At 36.8% G+C, this 21,568-nt stretch overlaps 2 pseudogenes; both read left to right on the top strand.

The window, feature by feature from the left end:
• The window catches only part of LOC125854763 (uncharacterized), a 153,476-nt pseudogene extending 140,730 nt beyond the window's left edge, over nucleotides 1-12,746 (top strand).
• Nucleotides 12,747-14,618: 1,872 nt separating this feature from the next.
• LOC125854753 (uncharacterized) lies at nucleotides 14,619-20,322 on the top strand (annotated as a pseudogene).
• The last annotated feature ends 1,246 nt before the right edge of the window (nucleotides 20,323-21,568 follow it).

Here is a 21,568-nt window from a genome sequence, read left to right as displayed (position 1 = left end):
TGAAACTTGTTCCTCTTGAGGGTTTCTGTCTAGCCAGACGGGAAAGTATTAGCAGCAACAACTTCTCACTTGAAGATTTTCTCTTGCTTGGATGACAAAAAGCTCAAAAAGTTTTCAGGCCACCCTGTGAGTGTTACTATGTTGCTTGGACTCTCCAAAAAGTTGCCACACCTGTGTAGGATCCTCCAATGATGCACTACTTCTGGAAGATCTAAAACGCACCTGTCAACATTTTTAAGAGTCCAAGCACATAGGAGTGGTACACATCTTCTGTTCTATTTTTGTATGCTTTCCTTTTTCATGCATTTACTTCCTGATTGAGTGAAGTCAACATAACTGCAGAACACTTCTATTTACCCATTCTTCTGAGTTGTGAGTCATCTTATTTCTTTTCTCCTTTTTTATTAGGGAGGTGTTCATGTATGGTTTTCTCTAAAGATTGGAGACATGTTCTTTCTTCTGTTGTTGGTGACCGACATGTAGCAGTTTGGAAGTTAGATGGTAGCGAAAAGAAATCAGCACACTGCTTGCTTGCAATGGATCACCCGGCTGTCTTTTTGGATTATTACAACATTAAATTTTGAGATGAAAATGATGCGAGTTTTGGTGTTTTGTCCATTTCAGAAATTGGTGTTTGCTACTTATGGCATGGAAAGAGTTTTGAGAAATTGCACAATTCAAAGACAACAAAAATATGTGCATCTTTAGATGAGAAAATACTGAAGAAACAGAAAGAAGCCACACATAAAGTTTTTCAGCAAAATTGCATTCAATTGGCACGTCTGGTTGTAGTCATATGTTTTTTGCATATGGCTTGTTGATAAAATCATCATTTGAAAATTTATAGTGCAGCCTGGGGCAGATATCAGATTAAAAAGTTCACTTGATGGGATCCTTCTACCCTTCAGTCAATCTCGCCAATCTAAACAAGTATCTAACACTCAGAGTCACGGGTAATATTCTCTCATCCTTTGCGCTTGCCTCCCCTATCTTGTATAATTTATATGTAGAAATGTGAGATTCTTAAATCCCGTATATGGCAATCAAATTGTTGTTCCAAATATGTATGAATTTCTATTGACAAACTTCGCATGGTGATGTAAATGTTTATGGAATCTTCTGTCATATCAGAAAAGTTTCTATTGCCTCCCAAATTTTATTGCATTTTCACTTCTTTCCACACGGCTAGTTTCTACCAGGTACTCCCACCCTGACTTATTTCTCTGTATTATTAGTGTTACAAAACTGAATATGAATGATATAGATAAAACAGTTGAATCTTAGGGATTTGAATATTTGGTCAGCATAGTTAGTTTGTTCTCTTCATGTATTTATATCCTTGTTCTCTTTGCGTAATATATAAATTATTCTTCATACCTTATGGATGACATGGTATCATAGCTAAGTTAAGGTTCCGTTTCTTTTCTTCTTTTTTTTGTGCTTTGGGTCACTCATCCATGAGTTACCAGTTTCCCTTACCTTCGGCAAAGTGCGAAAATCTTTCAAACATTTTTTTTATTTTGTAGACTCGATTTCAATTGTTTCACTATTTTATCTGGCATCTGTCCAGATCTACAATTTTTTCATTGCAACATCAGTTTACTCTATTAACTCTTCCTCTTGTTGTGTTGGATCCACTGCTGCTCCAGTCCCTATTTGTCTATGTTGCTTCAATATTTGGTACCAAGGTCTGCTTTGATTTTTTGTATATCTATTTCTGGTTGGGTTTGTTGGTTTCAATTGTTTTCCAGCATTTCGAGTTGTTCAATTTAGAAGCGCTCTGTGGGAAAACTCTCTGTGAGGATTTATTTGGTTTGGGAATTGATATTACTATATTTTGTGTTTAAATCACTATCCAAGCCTTCTTTTTGGTTGATGTTGTGGTGCTCTTGATGTTTGTGAAGTCCAACCTCCTAAGGTATGTTCCTTTAGGTGGAGGGAGCCCAATGTATCTCTATGCATGGTCCGTTTGAAATTTTGTTATTTTCAATTGTCTTGGATAAAAATCGGTTCAATCCATTAAATACATGTTTTCATGAGTAACAATAGCTTCACCCCACGGAAACACAAAAGTGTTAACTATCAGAACACCACCTTTCAACCACCCAAAAAACAAATATTGATCCGTCTAGACTCTATACACTAAACTCTTGACAGCTCCGTAAATTCCTGTAGCTTTCCATGCAGGGTGATCGATAGCCTCCATTGTTTCAACCCATTCTTTCCATTTCATTTAAAGTCTCCTTTCATGGTTGCAATTGATGGAGGGATCAACAAATGAAATGGAAAGAATAGGCTGAAACGATGGAGGCTATCCATCACCATGTATGGAAAGTTGTAGAATTTACGGAGATTGCAAGAGTTTAGTGTATAGAGTCCAGACGGATCAAAATTTGATTTTTGAGTTGGTAGAAAGGTAGTGTTTTGTGACTAACACTTATGTGTTTCCGTGGGGTGAAGCTACTGTTTCTCTTGAAGACATGAATTCAATGGATTGAACCTATAGGCCCCTTTCTGCATTCACTATGCACATCTATACAATTTTATGCCATATTAATTACTAAAGAAAATTTTCCTAAAGCTTGAGATAATAATCGTTATGTGCCATTATGTTCTTTTAATATCTATTCTTCCCCCTCTACCTAATATTTTAGCTCCAAATTATGTATGATTTTGGTGTTTATTTGATATGCATAGCTATAAGTGATGTTTGAGATGTTTCAACATATTTTTCTTAATGAGACAACATCATAGAGTTACATTTGATAAATTGGAGTGCAACTTGTTTACTTTTTCGATCATCTATTTCTTTTGGAAGGAAAGAAAAATTGTTATTTGCTTTTACATTTTAAAGGTTAAGAATCATAAAGATTTGAGGCAAAAAAAAATTTGTGAGTACAGTCTTTACCAACATTAAATATGATGGCAATTCGCATTGTGATACTAGTGTGTCCTAACATTTCTTTTTTGCATTGAACAGTTACCACCCTCTGTAACATTTCGGAAAATGATCCACTAAACAAGTGTCTAACATAAAACTAGTAGGATAAGCTAGAGCTTGACGTTAGGGTTAGAGCCTTGAACGTACCATCCCATACCTTAAAATTTCATGCTTTAGAGTCAAAATGTCAAGGCCTAAACCCCAAGGACCAACCATGGGTCCTTGAGGAAAAGGCCTAGAAGGTTGCCTGGGCAATGACCCACATACACGCCCCGTAGGTGGGTGTCATCGGTCAAACCCCCAAAAACAAGTTGCAGATCAGTGGACCACAAACCTGCAGGACGCCACGTGAGTCCACTCACGGACCTGGGTCCTGGGTCGTAGGTCACAACTGAAACTGCCTTTTGGCAGTTAAGTCTAGGGGTCTTTTGGGGATTTCCTTTTTAATTAGTGGTTATGTGGTGTCGTTTTAAGTCTATTTTAAACACCTATATAAGTTTTTTTTTTCCCACCTAAATTAACACATCTAAAATCATATTCCTAAATCCCCAAATCAAAATCAAATCCTCTCCAAAAATCTTCTCTCTAGAAATCCAAAGAAGAAGAAGAACATCAAGTTAGGGTTGAAGAAGGAGGCTTTTTCAGACGATTTTTGTTGGATTTCTTCACCTAAGGTATGGTAGTCTTGATTCATGAAATGCTTTCATCCATGAAGCCCTCAAACTTTCAATTCCAAAGTAGTAGATTCTCCAAAAACTTAGGGTTTTCACTCCAAGTCATGGATTCTTTCTTTAAATGTTTTTAATGATTTATTTATCGTATATTATGATTGCATTTCTGTTTTATGGTGGTTTTATGATATAATCTCTCATGAATCCATGAATTCCCCATAACCCTAATTTATGACTTTGTGATGTGGGTGAATTGTAGTAAGGTAAATATTATGGGATTGTCTTTGTAGTAGTTTAGTTATGTGTATCATGTTATCATCCATGTATAATGTAGTAATTCTAGATAGGATTGGTTGATCGTGATCTATATCCCTTGAAGGGAAAAAACATGAGACTTAGCTCTGTGTGTGAGACTTGTGTGTATACAATTAGATTGCTTTGAGAGTAAAGTGAATCTATTATAATCTAATTGTTGTGTTGATTGGATGATTATCCTCATGTACACACTTAGGTATGAATATCATACTATGTGAAAGGTTTGTCGCATCTAATGATTCTTAGGCTTGAAGGCTAGTCTCGCCAATTGAATCTAGGAGCTTTAGCATGAGTTTGTTGGATAGAGTGTCAAGACATTCTTCCATAATTATAAACTTAAGTCAAAACTTAATGTGAACTCAATGGGAATTAATACTTAGCACGAGTGGATATGAATATGAGATGGAAGCTTATACGATAGTTGAGTCCGGCTTCCTAATTGGGTTCCTTCTACACTAGTTGAGTCTGGGTTCCCAAAGTAGGTATCTCATGAGATGGAAACCTTCTACCTTAGTTGAGTCCGGGTTTCTAGAAGAAATCTCCTTATCCCATAAACTATGTGCCCACATAGGTCTTTATCAAGTGGATCCACCTAAGCTAAGAGTATAGTTCTACCTTAGGCAAGTAGGACAACCCCTTTTCAGTGTGGGGTAGACACCGGATTCCATGATTAAGCTCTCATGGTCTATGTTGGTTAAAGCTAATCTAACTATGATAAAATAAACTAGAATATGAGTTACGTACTATAGTTACTCAATAAGCTTTCCTTAGTTTGAGTAGTAGTATGGTATCTTATTCATACATTGCACAAGGATTCTTTGAGGGTAGTTATGGTATGTTTCCATTATGGTATGATGGTTAATATGTTGAATATATTTGTCTCTTATGCCTTTGCACTTATTTTCATGATGATTCATAAACTTGGTAAAGTGCATAGTTTTCAATTAAAATGTCCCTTTTTAGCATGTTTCAAGGTTTTCATGCATGGCTATCATACTTAGTACATTTTTGTACTAACCCATATTTCTTCTACATTCTCTATAAGTTTAGGTCCCAGTTCTTGAGGTGATATCCTTCTTGGTTGAAGCTTGGATTGACTATTCTCCTTACTTATTGGTGAGTCCTCGTGGTTCGAGGACGGATGACGATTTTCTAGTTTCATTCTTGTACTTTCATTTAACAACTATGTTGTTAAAGGCTGTGACCCTATTTTGAGACTCCTACTGTAATAGATGGCATTATGAGAGAAGTATAGACTTCCGCTTTACTTTTATGAAAACTTCTTAAGACTTTAATTGTATTTTTCTCTTTATTGTTTTTTACTTATGTGATGATATGCTAAGTGGCTTAGATGATGCATTTAGGGGAATTTTGTGTCATGTTACGTCTAGGGGGTACCTTTGGGTCATGACAAACTTGGCAATCACAGCAAAAGGTTTAAAATGATTCTAGGATGATGTCTCATATGCCACGTCTAGTAAAGTCTTGTTCATGAGTGTGAAGCGCGCCACATTTATGAGTGAGAGGCTATAATATGTTAGGAAATTTCACTTCTTTCATTACTCTTGAGTCGCGCCTTAGAGTTTAACTCTATAAAAGTCCCTCTCCTAATCCTTTTGTTGTGTCTTCAAGAAATAAATACACGAAGGGAAAATGCTAGAAGGATGGAGGAGGAGAATGTGAATGAAGGAGTTCCTCAAGGTAATCTAGCTCCTCAAGTTAACCAAGCTCTGGTTGATCCTGTGGTTGAAAATGTGACCCATGCGTAATTTCAATCTACTATCCAATTGTTGGCTCAAGTTGTGATAACTCAAGCCAATAGAGAGGTGATTTCTCCTCTGAACACTAATATGAATTCCGTGTCTTCTAGATTGAGAGATTTTTCAAGGATGAACCCTCATTTGTTTCTTGGTTCCAAAGAGGGAGAGAATCCTCGAGAATTTTTGGAAGAGGTTTACAAGATAGTTGATGTCATGGGAGTGACATCGGTAGAGGAAGCGGAGCTAGCCACTTACCAATTGGAAAGTGCATCCCAATTAAGGTATACTCAATGGAAGAGGAATAGGCCGGTAGGAGTGGGTCCCAAGATTGGTAGGTGTTCAAAAAGGCATTCCTTGATAGGTTCTTTCCCTGAGAGAAGAGGGAAGCTAAGCCGAAAGAATTTATCAAATTTTGTCAAGGAGGTATGAGTGTTCAAGAATATTCTCTAAAGTTTATCGAATTATCAAAGTATTCTCCGGCTTTAGTGGTGGATTTGAGAGATGAAATGAGTAGGTTTTTAATGGGTGTGTCCGATTTGGTTCAAGAAGAATGTCGTATAGCAATGCTCCTTCATGACATGGATATCTCAAGGCTTATGGTTTATGCTCAACAAATTGACGAGTTAAAACTCAATAAAAGAAATAGAGAGGTGAAAAGAGCTAGAACCGGTGAGGGGAACTTCTCCAATGCTAGGTTCGATGGAAGGTCGACCAAGGTTTAGACAAAGGTTCTCCAACCAAGGCTCCTCTAGTACTCCCAGGGTCAACAAGGATAGGGTCTCCAACCCTAAACCTCAAGGAGGTAATAGTGGTGGTTCTTATGTTGCTAGGTGTAATTGTTCAAAATGTGGTAGAAAACGTGAAGGAAAATCCTTACTTGGCTCGGATGGGTTCTATGGGTATGGTAAGAGTGGCCACAAGATGAGAGATTGTCATATGCTCAAGGTTAAGGGGAGAGAGGACAAGCAAACTCCTTCAAGCGGTTCCAACTCCAATGCCCAAAAGCAAAACTGATTTTATGTTCTTCAATCCCGAGGTGACCAAGAGAGCTCCTCAGATGTGGTGACCGGTATGTTACAAGTCTTTTCTATTGATGTATATGCTTTGTTAGATCCCAGTGCCACTTTGTCCTTTGTTACACCTCTTGTGGCTATGAAGTTTGAAATACTCCCCGAAGTGTTAGTAGAGCCTTTTTAAGTTTCTACCCCGGTTGGTGACTTGGTAATGGCAAAAAGAGTCTATAGAAGTTGTCATATTTCCTTGTCTCACAAAGTTACCTTGGTGGATTTAGTGGAGTTAAACATGTTAGATTTTGATGTGATTTTCAGTGTGGATTGGTTTCATGCATGCTATGCCTCAATAGATTGTAGGACTCGGGTGGTTAAATTCCAATTCCCAAATGAGTCTATTTTAGAATGGAAAGGGTGGAATTCTATCCTTAGAGGTCAATTTGTTTCTTGTCTTAAGGCTAGGAAAATGATCTCCAAAGGGTGCATTTACCATCTTGTTAAGGTGATGGATGTTGAGTCTAAAACCCCTTCTCTAGAGTCGATCCTCGTGGTGAATGAATATCTGAAGTCTTTCCCGATGACTTGCCCAGCATTCCTCCTGAGTGGGAAATAGATTTTGGCATTGATCTTTTGTCAAATACGCAACCTATCTCCATTCCTCCATATAGAATGGCTCCGGCAGAGTTGAAAGAGTTGAAAGAGCAACTAAGGGATTTGTTACACAAGGGCTTTATCTGACCGAGTATATCTTCATGGGGTGCTCCAGTGTTGTTTGTTAAGAAGAAGGATGGATCCCTTATAATGTGCATCGACTATCGCCAATTGAACAAAGTTACCGTTAAGAATAAATATCCCCTTTCGAGAATCGATGACTTGTTTGACCAACTCTATGGGGCTAGTTACTTCTCAAAAATTGACTTTCGTTCGGGCTACCACAACTTAGGGTGAAACGGAGTGATATACCCAAGACGGCTTTCCGAACTAGGTATGGGCATTATGAATTCCTTGTGATGTCATTTGGCCTAACCAATGCCCCGGCGGCATTCATGGACCTAATGAATAGGGTGTTTAGGCACTACCTTGATATGTTTGTGATCATGTTTATTAGTGATATTTTGATCTATTTAAGGAGTGAGGGTGAACACATGGACCATTTTAGGATTGTATTGCACGTCCTTAAAGACCACCAATTATATGCGAAGTTTAGTAAATGTGAGTTTTGGTTGAGGTCTGTGGCCTTCCTTGGCCATATTGTGTTGCACAAGGGTATTGAGGTAGATCCTTAAAAGTCGGATGCGGTCAAGAGTTGGCCTAGACCTCTAACTCCTTCCGATATTAGAAGCTTTTTAGGTTTGTCCAGTTACTATAGAAGGTTTGTTGAGGGTTTTTCCTCCATTGCGTCTCCGTTGACGGCTTTGACTCAAAAGAAAGCTAAGTTTGAGTGGTCGGAGGCTTGTGAGAAAGCTTTCAAGAGTTGAAAGATAGACCTACTTTCGCTCTGGTGTTGACTTTATCGGAGGGTACCGATGGGTTTATGGTATATTGTGACGCCTCGAAAGTGGGGTTGGGATGTGTGCTCATGCAACATGGTAAGGTCATTGCCTATGCTTCAAGGCAACTCAAAGTACATGAGAAGAATTACCCGACCCATGATCTTGAATTAGCGGCGGTTGTGTTTGCTTTGAGAATATGGAGACATTACTTGTATGGGGTCCATGTAGATGTTTTCACCGATCACAAAAGTCTTCAATATGTGTTTAGCCAAAAAGACTTGAACCACCGACAAAGAAGGTGGTTGGAACGTTTGAAGGATTATGACATGAATGTCCTTTACCACCTCGACAAAACTAATGTTGTAGCGGATGAACTTAGTAGATTATCCATGGGTAGTGTGGCTCATATAGAGGATGAAAAGAAAGAATTGGTTCGTGAGGTGCATAGATTGGCTCGACTAGGTGTCCAACTAGTAGATTCTCTTAAGGATGGGAAGAGGTGAATATGGATTTTATTGTGGGTTTTCCTCGTACTTGAAGGCAACATGATTCTATTTGAGTCATTGTTGATAGGATGACAAAATAAGCCCATTTTATTCCCGTTAAGGTATCTCACTCGGTGGAAGACTATGCCAAGTTTCATATAAGGGAGATAGTGAAGTTGCATGGAGTTCCTCTATCTATCATTTCGGATCGGGGTACTCAATTTACATCTCACTTTTGGAGGTCATTCCAAAAAGGGTTTGGTACTAAGGTGAAGCTTAGCACTGCTTTTCACCCTCAAACGGATGGTCAAGTGGAACGCACCATTCAAACTTTAGAGGACATGTTTAGGGTGTGTGTTATAGATTTTAAAGGTAATTGGGATGACCACTTACCCTTGATAGAGTTTGCCTATAATAATAGTCACCACTCAAGTATCAGTATGGCTCCTTTTGAAGCTTTGTATGGTAGGATACGTAGGTCTCCGGTTGGTTGGTTTGAGGTAGGTGATATTGCTCTTATTGGTTCCGAATCAGTTTATGAAGCTATTAAGAAAGTTTGGCTCATTCGAGAAAGGTTGAGAACAGCTCAAAGTAGGCAAAAGTCGTATACCGATGCGAGGAGATGGGATTTAGAATTTGAAATTAGTGATTGGTCTATTTGAAAATCTCACCCATGAAAGGTGTGATGAGGTTTGGCAAGAAAGGGAAACTTAGTCCCCGGTATGTAGGCCTATATCAAATTTTGAAGCGTATTGGGAAAGTTGCCTGTGAGTTGGACTTGCCAAATGAGTTGGCCCTGGTTCACCCGGTATTTAATGTTTCTATGCTTAAAAAGTTTATTAGGGACCCGGTGTCCATTATTCCTCTTGAAGGGTTGGGAGTTGATGAAAGTCTTTCCTATGAAGAGGTTCCAATAGAGATCCTTGACCGGCAAGTCAAGAGGTTGAGAAACAAGGAAGTACCTTCCATTAAGGTTTTATGGAGAAATCATTTAGTTGAGGTGCTACTTTGGAGGCCGAGGCCGAAATGAAGTCCCGATACCCTCATCTCTTTCCTTCTACTCCTATTCAAGCTTGAGGTAAGTAGTTCCTCTAGAATTTCCTTGTTTTGGAAGTCATGTGTAAATTGTGTGTTTTCCATGATTTCCTTATGTTATGCATGTTCTTGATGAAACTCATGTTTAGTAATAAAATGAGTTTTCTTCATTATTTATGTTCCTCATGTTGTTGTGCATTTAGTATAAGTTGCCTATTTGACTTCATGAGATGTGTCGATGAACATGCTTTAGTATACTTTTGAGAGTATTGGCATATTGGCTCCATGATGTTGTGTTGAGAATTATTTTGTTAGAGAAGTGAGTTCCTCCTAGGAATATGAGAAATATTGACTTTCATGCATATTGGGTTTTAGATGTAGTTCCTACTCCCTTTTATTGCATTGATTATATTTTGAGATGGAGTTGATGTTTCCTCATTTGAATTGTGCATTATTTTGATGTTTCATGTATAATGGGTTGCTAGTCTTGAGTCTTTCAATCCGTAAAGTGCTTAGACTATAATTCGAGGACGAATGCTCCCAAAGAGGAGATAATGTAACATTTCTGAAAATGATAGACTAAACTAATATCTAACATAAAACTAGTAGGCTAAGCTAGATCTTGACATTACAGTTAGAGCCTTAAACGTACCTTCACGTACCTTAAAATTTCATGCTTTAGAGTTAAAATGTAAAGGCCTAAACCCCAAGGACCAACCATGGGTCCTTGAGGAAAAGGCCTAGAAGGCTGCCTGGGAAGTGACCCACAAGAGCAACCTATGCCCCGTAGGTCCATCCACGCCCCGTAGGTGGGGGTCGTGGGTCAAGCCCCCCAAAAACAAGTTGCAGATGAGTGGTACACTGACCTGCAGGACACCACGTGAGTCCACTCACGGACCGTGGGTCCTCGGTCGTAGGTCACACCTGAAACTGCCTTTTGGAAGTTAAGTCTAGGGGTCTTTTGGGGATTTCCTTTTTAATTAGTGGTTATGTGGCGTCGTTTTAAGCCTATTTTAAACACCTATATAAGTATTTTTTTTCCCACCTAAATTAACCCATCTAAAATCATATTCCTAAATCCCTAATCAAAATCAAATCCTCTCCAAAAATCTTCTCTCTAGAACCCCAAAGAAGAAGAAGAAGAAGAAGATCAAGTTAGGGCTTAAAGAAGGAGGCTTTTTCACAAGATTTTTGTTGGATTTAATCACCTAAGGTATGGTAGTGTTGATTCATGGAATGCTTTCATCCATGAAGCCCTCAAACTTTCAATTCCAAAGTAGTAGATTCTCCAAAAACCTAGGATTTTCACTCCAAGTCATGGATATTTTCTTAAAATGTTTTAAAGATTTATTTATCGTATATTATGATTGAATTTCTGTTTTATGGTGGTTTTATGATAAAATCTCCCATGAATCCATGAATTCCCCATAACCCTAATTTATGACTTTGTGGTGTGGGTGAATTGTAGTAAGGTGAATATTATAGGATTATATTTGTAGTAGTTTAGTTATGTGTATCATGTTATCATCCATGTCTAATGTAGTAATTCTAGATAAGATTGGTTGAATGTGATCTATAGCCCTTGAAGGGAAAAAACATAAGAATTAGCTATGTGTATGAGACTTGTGTGTATACAATTAGATTGCTTTGAGAGTAAAGTGAATATATTATAATCTAAATGTTGTGTTGATTGGATGATTATCCTCATGTACACACTTAGGTATGAATATCATATAATGTGAAAGGTTTGTCACATGTAATGATTCTAAGGCTTGAAGGCTAGTCTCACCTATTGAATCTAGGAGCTTTAGCATGGGTTTGTTGGATAGAGTGTCAAGACATTCTTCCATAATTGTAAACTTAAGTCAATACTTAATGTGAACTCAATGGGAATTAATGCTTAGCACTGAGTGGATATGAATATGAGATGGAAGCTTATACGATAGTTGAGTTCGGCTTCCCAAATGGGTTTCCTTTACACTAGTTGAGTCCGGGTTCCCAAAGTAGATATCTCATGAGATGGAAACCTTCTACCTTAGTTGAGTCCGGGTTTCTAGAAGCAATCTCCTTATCCCGTAAACTATGTTCCCACATAGGTCTTTAGCTAGTGGATCCACCTAAACTAAAAGTAAATTTCTACCTTAGGCAAGTAAGACAACCCCTTTTTGGACTGGATTCCATGATTAAGCTCTCATGGTCTATGTCGGTTCAAACTGATCCCACTATGATAAAATTTACTAGAATATGAGTTATGTATTATAGTTACTCAATAAGCTTTCCTTAGTGTGGGTTGGAGTATGGGATCTTATTCTTACATTGCACAAGGATGCTTTGAGGGTATTTATGGTATGTTTCCATTATGGTATGATGGTTAATATGTTAAATATACTTGTGTCTTATGCCTTTGCACTTATTTTCATGATGATTCTTAAACTTGGTAAAGTGCATAGTTTTCGATTAAAATGTCCATTTTTAGCATGTTTCAAGGTTTTCATGCATGGCTATCATACTTAGTGCATTTTTGTACTAACCCATATTTCTTTAACATTTTCTATAAGTGTAGGTCCCGGTTCTTTAGGTGATATCCTTCTAGGTTGAAGCTTGGATTGACTATTCTCCTTGCTTATTGGTGAGTCCTCATGGTTCGAGAACTGATGATGATTTTCTAGTTTAATTCTTGTACTTTCATTTGAGAACTATGTTGTTAAGCGGTGTAACCCGATTTTGAGACGCGTACTGTAATAGATGGCATTATCAGATAAGTATAGACTTCCACTTAACTTTTATGAAAACTTCTTAAGACTTGAAATGTATTTTACTTTTTATAGTTCTTTACTTATGTGATGATATGCTAAGTGGCTTACATGATGCCTTTAGGGGCATTGTATGCCATGTTACGTCTAGGGGGTACCCTTGGGTCGTGACACCCTCAATCGTGCAAATGTTGAGGGGGCTTTACTTCCGTTGCCTAAGATTATTCATCAGGTTGTAGTCAAGATTGAAATTAAGTCCAATCTGAGCAAAGGTATCACTTAACATTGGCCCAAACTTTGTGATCACTTGGTTTTGTTGGCACACTGTTCTTTTGTGTCTGTAGTATGTACTATATCCAACACCTTGTTTTTGAACTTGCGGTGGTTGCTTATTTTGATTGCAAGACAATTTGTCACAAAAGGCATATAATTGGTGACAAATATTTTTATCGCAGCTAAACATTTTGTGGCTAAGCATCAGATTTATTGTAGTGTCTTTTTTAAATTTAAATTTGGACTCAAGATCCATCTTATTTATTAAATAATTGGGCCAAACATCATTAACAAAAGGTTCAACCTTATAGGCCCAATTTGGCAAAACCAAGTGAATAAAGACGCTACCCTAACACTAGGGTTTCCTAAATGAGCTATCCTTTTCTCCTTTCTTTCTCTTCCTCTCCTCTTTCTCAGCTCGCCTCTTTCCCAACGTATGTCATTGTTCCCCTTTAGCTCCGACTTGATGTTCCTCCTTCTTTGGGTGATAAACATCATTCATGTTCGACTTGTGATGAATGCTGGAAATATTATCTCTCAAAGATATGGCTCGTTCTTTCCATGTTGAGTTCTTGCTCCTTCTTCGCAGCTGACAATGTCTTCTTTGTAGGTGTGTTGTCCGGATAGAAAGCTTGAGTTTGTGAAGAACTTGAAAGAGAGTATGTGCCTTGTGCTTCCTCTATGCAAATCTGTGTAAGTGACTCGCTATTACCATCTTCCTTGTTGCTTTGATTCCTATTTTGATTCTCTCTATTTTGTCGGTTAAACAGAATAGATGAAGATCATGTAGCTCCCTCGCTTCATCTTTCTTTTTTGCTGGAAGTTTGTTTTGAAATCAGATTTGGCCTCTATACTCTCACTTTTTGCTGGTCCCTGTGTCCCTTTTTGCTGGATTTCATAGCTTAGAAATAGGATAGGTTCCTTAACAACTTTATTGCTCCCAACATAGCTAATATCTAACTTCTAAATATCATAGTTGTGGAACAATGTGTCTTCTGATCTATAACTAAGCATGATGTCCACTGTTGTTATTGTTAATTCTCTTTTTCTTGATGCGAACTGAAGGGATATGTTGTTTATCTATGTTAAGAATCCTTCTTCCCAAACTTGGTAACTGAATAAAATTCTGAAATGTCTTTATTTCTTCTTTATTTATTGCTAAATTTGCTATGTAGTCTGCCAATTGGTTTGCTTCTCTAAAAATATGTGAAACTTGTACTTTGATTTTCACCACCATCTCATGTATTTCCTCCATCATTACTGCTAACTCACAAGGTATTTTCCAACTCCTAGTGATCATGTTTTTCAAAACTAGGGAATCAGTTTTGAGATGAACATGATTCATATTTTTCCTGATGCAAAATCGTAGAGCTTCCCAGACTGCTCTCACCTATGCCTCCATAGTTGTAGCTATCCCATGTTCTTGGCCTCGGCATAAATAAGATCACCTCCTCTATCCCATGATATAGTATTTGTAAATTTTGAAAAGTCATCTTCAAATATATGTTTGGCCGTGCAATTTGATTAGATTTTGAAAATCTGGACTTCAAATATTTTCAAGTTCCCAAAAATTAGGTCAAACCTGTGTTAGAATTTTCGAAACTTCCGTTCACAAAACCTCAATTTGAAAAACTCAAATTTCAAATTTCAATTTTGAAATCCATGACTAAACAAGAGTTAGGTACATAAATAAAACACAACCCCTCCGGCCCTCACCCAACCACACACACAAACCAAAATATAAATATTAAATTTGAAGCAACATTATTTCAGCGCGCAAGTATAAAACTTTGCTATTTCTCTTTTCAGCTGCCACCCTTGTTTTCCACCGTCCAACATGCCACCACAAGCCAAAGTTCTTAACCTAAGCTTCATTTCAACAATGGGAACATCAAATATTAGGGACATCTTGAGTTGTTTCAATCCCTCTTTCGACTTCTTTGCTATCAGTTCTGGTGATGGCCGTGTCAAGTTAATATTTTTCCCTCAATTGAATTTTCACTCGTATTAATTAATTAGTTTCACCATTTTTTCGTACGTGAATAATTGTAGCGAATTATACTTTTCATATAGTTTCCGGCTATTCAACTTTTACTTTAAGGAAAAAGAATTAATGTTGTCATATTTACCTCCAAAAGTTAGTGAAATTGATTGTTGATGAGGGAAAAGTGTCAAACAAAAACCGTATCTTTCAGCATTACCTCGAGTGTGAGAGAGGGCGGCGAGGGGAGAAGTTATCATAAATTTAGTTTACACCTAACAACTTAGAATTTGGGGAAGGAAAGTTATGAACTTTGTTTCATGCATGTATATGTTGTGCATTTTAGTTCTTCTTTTTTCATTTTGTATGATGTTCTTTACTGTAAAATGGGACAATTAAATTTCTAAGGGTTTTTTAAAGGCATACAGATAAAATTGGCCTTATAATTAAATAGATGACAATAACGGAACGATAAATGATTGCAAGAACAATAATAAATAGCTGAACGTAGAATCTAGATTATGAGCTTGTGTTGTTGCTTAGGAACAAAGTAGCTCAAGTAAACTTGAGAACAAAAAGCTTTATAGTTTAAGCTTATGAAAAATTGTAAGTATTGAGTGTTAATCAGGAATTGTGGAACCCATATTATAAATGACTAGGTGAATATTTATAGAGAAACCTTAGGGTTCAATTATAAAAATTGGGTTACTTGAATAAACAAGAAAAAAATGTAAAAGGGAAAATACAAAGATTAAAGAAAAGAATTGAAAAGGGAAAATATAATTGAATTTCTAAGGGTGGTTTAAAACCATACGGATAAAATTGATCTTATAATAAAATAGATGAAAATAACGGAACGATAAATGAGTGCAAGAACAATAATAAATAGTTGAACGTAGAATCTAGATTATGAGCCTGAGTTGTTTCTTAGAAACAATGTAACTTAAGTAAACTTGAGAACAAAAAGCTTTATAGTTTAAACTTATGAAAAATTGTAAGTATTGAGTGTTAATCAGGAATTGTGGAACCCATATTATAAATGACTAGGTGAATATTTATAGAGAAACCCTAGGGTTAAATTATAAAAATTGGGTTACTTGAATAAACAGGAAAAGAATGTAAAAGGGAAAATACAAAGATTAAAGATAAGAATCGAAAAGGGAAAATACAAAGATTAAAGATAAGAATTGAAAGATATGTAAAATTTGAGAATAAAATTCTCAAATTTCAAAATGAAGTGTTAGGAACTTAAATTATTTTAGTATTCAAAATTAGAGGACTAAAACTAATTATGATACTAATAAAGTCAATTCAAGAACTTAGATCAAAAGTGATGTAGACCCCTATTTCAAAGAAATTAGAGACAACGATTAATACAAGACTAATTACCTTCTTTAATTACTTTAATAGAAACAAAGATATAAAGTTAAAAATTTAACTTACCTTTAAAGAATCGTTTCTTATAATGTTGTAAAATAAATTCATAGTCACCATACACAAAAGTGTAAAGGAGGGAAACCCCTCAAATAATATTAATCGTATCTTTTGAAAATAACAAAATCAACCCCTACATATAGGAGAAACCTATTCTAGATAGCATGAGATTGAAATCCTTCTTTTAATTAGAAAACTTTTAAACTAGGAAACTTCAAACTAGGAAAAATATATTTTAAAAAAATATCAAACTTCTTCCTAAAATTAGCTAACAGGAATAAGGAGAAAATTGGCAAATTTGCACCCAAAGCCCACATGAGTCATGACCTCATCTTATATTTGGGCTCTATATTATTGTGATTTTCAGCCATTGTTGGGCGAGAATTCAACACACTTTGGGCTGAAATTCCGCACTCCGACAATCTGACCCCTGAATGATATTACCCTGATTCTGCTTATAGTGTTGTTTTTGGCCCTGTGGCCTGTATTTGTTTTGATTTGGTATCCACCCCATGAGAAATTTAGGTGGTTCCTCTAATCGAGCTGATGTTGTTCATGAAATTTTGGTTTTCTGTACCTCTACTTGCGTTTCCCACAAAAATGTACGGATTCTAGGTTATCTCCACGCATATTTGTTGAATTATCACCTCCACAGACTTCGCAGAACAACAGAGATTGTTGAACTGACTGCACTTGAGCTTGCACCTGCGCTTGAAGGGAATGCCATCTTTCTTCACATGTTTCATTCATTTAAACGGCTGGTGCTGATGGACTGGTTTGCAAAATTGATTCCATGTCGAGGAACTTACTGCACAAGTTTAAAGCTTCCACTTAAGCAATATCATCTTTATCCATTTCATCAGGTTTATATCTATACATGTTCATTGTCTTCGATGATGGCTACATTTTGAGAATCTTGCATTTAGTCAATCTGGATTAGTAACTGAACGATTGACATCTTTGACCCCTTATGTAGTTTCTATAATGCAAAATGGGTACTCCCAACAATGATACTAGATCCCCTTTGCTAAGAGTTAGCAAGATTTTTCTCATGTCATATTTTATCACTATATGTTCTGAATACATTTCATTGTGCTGCTCCATTTGTGTCCTATTCACCCTCTACGTTGTGTTAGCATTCCTGTAGTGGTTTTCTCCTTGTAGCAACCGACATTCAATGCTTAATTTGTTTCTGCTGAAACTGGTTCCTCTTGAGGGTTTCTGTCTAGCCAGATGGGAAAATATTAGCACCAACAACTTCTTACTTGAAGATTTTCTCTTGTTTGGATGATAAAAAGCTCCAAAATTTCAAGCCACCCTGTGAGTGTTACTATGTTTCTTAGACTCTCCAAAAAGTTGCCACACCTGTGTAGGATCCTCCAATGATGCACGACTTCCGGAGTATCTAACTCACACCTGTCAACATTTTTAAGAGTCCTAGAAACATAAGAGTGGTACACATCTTTTGTTCTATTTTTGTATGCTTTCCTTTTTGATGCATTTACTTCTTGATTAAGTGAAGTCAACACAACTGCAGAAGACTTCTATGTAGCCATTCTTGTGAGTTGTGAGTCATCTTATTTCTTTTCTCCTTTTTTATTAGGGAGGTGTTTGTGTATGGTTTTCTCTGAAGATGGGAGACATGTTCTTTCTTTTGTTGTTAGTGACCGACATGTAGCAGTTTGGAAGTTAGATGGTAGTGAAAAGAAATCAGCACACTGGTTTCTTGCAATGGATCACCCAGTTGTCTTTTTGGATTGTTACAACATTAAAATTTGAGATGAAAATGATGCGAGTTTTGGTGTTTTGTCCATTTCAGAAATTGGTGTTTGCTACTTATGGCATGGAAAGAGTTTTAAGAAATTTCACAATTCAAAGCCAACAAAAATATGTGCATCTTTAGATGAGAAAATACTGAAGAAACAGAAAGAAGCCACACATAAAGTTTTTCAGCAAAATTGCAATCAATCGGCCCGTCTGGTTGTTGTCATATGTTTGTTGCATATGGAATGTTGATAAAAAAACATCATTAGAAAAGTTATAGAGCAGCCTGGGGCAGATATCAGATTAAAAAGTTCACTTGATGGGATCCTTCTACCCTTCAGTCGATCTCGCAAATCTAAACAAGTATCCAACACTCAGAGTCACGGGTAACATTCTCTCCTCCTTTGCGTTTTCCTACCCTATCTTGTATAATTTATATGTAGAAACTTGAGATTGTTAAATCCCGTATTTGACAATCAAATTGTTGTTCCAAATATGTATAAATTGCTATTGACAAATTTGGTATGGTGATGTAAATGTTTCTGAAATCTTCTGTCATATCAGAAAATTTTCTATCACCTCCCAAATTTTAATGCATTTTCACTTCTTTCCACATGGCTAATTTCTACCTAGTACTCCCACCCTAACTTATTTTCTCCGTATTATAAGTGTTACAAAATCTGAATATTAATGATATAGATAATATAGCTGAATTTTAGGGATTTGAATATTTAGTCATCATAGTTAGTTTGTTCTCTTCTTGTATTTATATCCTTGTTCTCTTTGAGTAATATACAAATTATTCTTCATACCTTATGAATTGGTATCATAGCCAAGTTAAGGTTTCGTTTCTTTTCTTCTTTTTTTCTCTACTTTGGGTCACTCATCCATGAGTTACCAGTTTCCCTCACCTTCGGCAAAGGGCGAAGATCTTTTAGATATTTTTTTTCTTTTGTAGACCGGATCTCGATTATTTTGCAATCTTATTTGGAATCTGTGCAGATCTGCAATTTCTTAATTGCAACATCAGTTTACTCTATTCACTCTTCCAGTTGTTGTGTTGGATCCACTGCTGCTCCAATCCCTATTTGTCTCTGTTGCTTCAATATTTTGTACCAAGGTCTGCTTAGATTTTTTGTTTATCTATTTCTGGTTAGGTTTGTTGGTTTCAATTGTTTTCCAGCGTTTGGAGTTGTTTAATTTGGAAGCGCTATGTGGGAAAGCTCTCTGTGAGAGTTTATTTGGTTTGGGAATTGATATTACTATATTTTGTGTTTAAATCACTATTCAAGCCTTGTCATGGTCCGTATGAAATTTTATTATTTTCAATTGTCTCGGATAAAAATAGGCTCAATCCATTGAATTCAGGTCTTCAAGGGTAACATTAGCTTCACCCCACGGAAACACAAAAGTGTCAACTCTCAGAACACCACCTTTCTACCAACCCAAAAATCAAATTTTGATCCATCTGGACTCTATACACTGAACTCTTGACAGCTCCGTAAATTCTTTCAGCTTTCCATACAGGGTGATCGATAGCCTCCATTGTTTCAACCCATTCTTTCCATTTCATTTAAAGTCTCCTTACATGGTTGCAATTGATGGAGGGGTCAACAAATGAAATGGAAAGAATGGGCTGAAACGATGGAGGCTATCCATCACCCTAAATGGAAAGCTGTAGAATTTACGGAGCTCTCAAGAGCTCAGTGTATAGAGTCTAGACGAATCCAAATTTGATTTTTTGGGTTGGTTGAAAGGTGATGTTCTGAGACTAACATTTTTGTGTTTCTGTGGGGTGAAGCTACTATTACTCTTGAAGACATGAATTCAATGGATTGATCCTATAGGTCCCTTTCTGCATTCACTATGCCATATTAATTACTAAAGAAAAATTGTCCTAAAGCTTCAGATAATAGTCGTCCTGTGCCATTATGTTGTTTTTTATCTATTCTTCCCCCTTTGCGTAATCTTTTAGCTCTAAATTTTGTATGATTTGGGTGTTTATTTGATATGCATAGCTATAAGTGATGTTTGAGATGTTTCAACATATTTTTCTTACTGAGACAACGTCATGGAGTTACATTTGATAAATTGGAGTGCAACTTGTTTACTTTTTCGATCATCTATTTCTTTTGGAAGGAAGGAAAAATTGTTATTTGCTTTAACATTTTAAAGGTTAAGAATCATAAAGATTTGAGGAAAAAAAATTTCTGTGAGGACAGTCTGTACCATGATGGCAATTTGCATTGTGATACTAGTGTGTCCTAACATTTCTTTTTTGCATTGAACAGTTACCACCCTCGATCGTGCAAATGTTGAGGGGGCTTCACTTCCCTTGCCTAAGATTCTTGATCAGGTTGATGTCAAGACTGAAATTAAGTCCAATGTGCACAATGGTATCACTTAACATTGGCCCAAACTTTGTGATCACTTGGTTTTGTTGGCACACTGTTCTTTTGTGTCTGTAGTCTGTACTATATCCAACACCTTGTTTTTGAACTTGCGGTGGTTGCTTATTTTGATTGCAAGACAATTTGTCATTTCCCTAAGAAGAAGAATCTTATAGGTTAGAACTACAAATAAAACTAGTTACTCCATGCTGGATTTGTTCCTAGATTAAAGAAAACTGTAATTTGAGATTCTCTGTTGCTATCAGATCCTTGCTATATTGGGGCTAATCGTCATTTTTGGAGCTTGTGATCCATGCTTTGACACTAGTACATTCTTTTTAATCAGTGCTCTGACTCTAGTGCTTTTGTGTTGAATGTTATATTTTTCATCTCAAATGTGTGAAGGAACTTTCTTCACTTCTCATCGCTACTTTACTACTAGTGAAAGTGCAAATTACGTGACCAGATGAGAATTCATTAGAAATCTGGAGTTCACTATCACTAGTTATTGTTCTCTTGTCAAGAGAGAGGAAATCTGGTCACGAGTTGAAAAATAAAAGTTTGTTTCCCAAAAATTGTGCACCATGACTTCGTAATGCCTAGTTGAAAGTCCTTGGGTTTATAGGTCTGGTTGTACAAATTCCACCCATTCAGGGTCTTTAACAGGTTGATTTATATAGTGCTCTAGGAGTAGGAGCTCGGATGGAACAATACCAAATAGGGTATGAAATAGATTCCCATCAAAGATGTGATGGTACATCTTATATACAAAACTCTAGATTGAGCCTGAGATCTTTTTGGAAAGGGGAAGATCTAAGATAGGCGACCAACCTTCTGGAGAGAGCAATGTGCATAGACCAGGTGAGTAGTGATACAACTTCGTGGACCACTTGTCGGGCATGATAGGTGGTGGTATCATACCCTTCATAAAGGAACCGTACATAACACTCTCACTTCATACAACTTCATTTTGGAAGTAGGTCTTTCCCTTTCCTTTGACCAATGGGTCCTCAAACCTTTATGATTTCATGCCGAACCGCGCGTCCATCTTTGAACTTCCCATTATATGAGATCCATGCCTCACTATTTCCATTTTGTAGGTCACGCCCTAACCCCGTTAGAAAGAAGAGTTGGCTAGCTACCAACATATCTTTTACATCACCGGACACCTATGGTCGTCCGTCTTCGGTTTGCCGGTCAATAAGATCTCTGAGATCGACCAGCTAGCTGGGCTAGTTTGGCTATTCTATTTTATTGGAAAGG

The sequence above is a fragment of the Solanum stenotomum genome, chromosome 1, assembly GCF_019186545.1.
Source record: "Solanum stenotomum isolate F172 chromosome 1, ASM1918654v1, whole genome shotgun sequence".
In the NCBI taxonomy this organism is placed as follows: Eukaryota; Viridiplantae; Streptophyta; class Magnoliopsida; order Solanales; family Solanaceae; genus Solanum; species Solanum stenotomum.
This window is presented reverse-complemented; position numbering and strand designations above follow the sequence as displayed.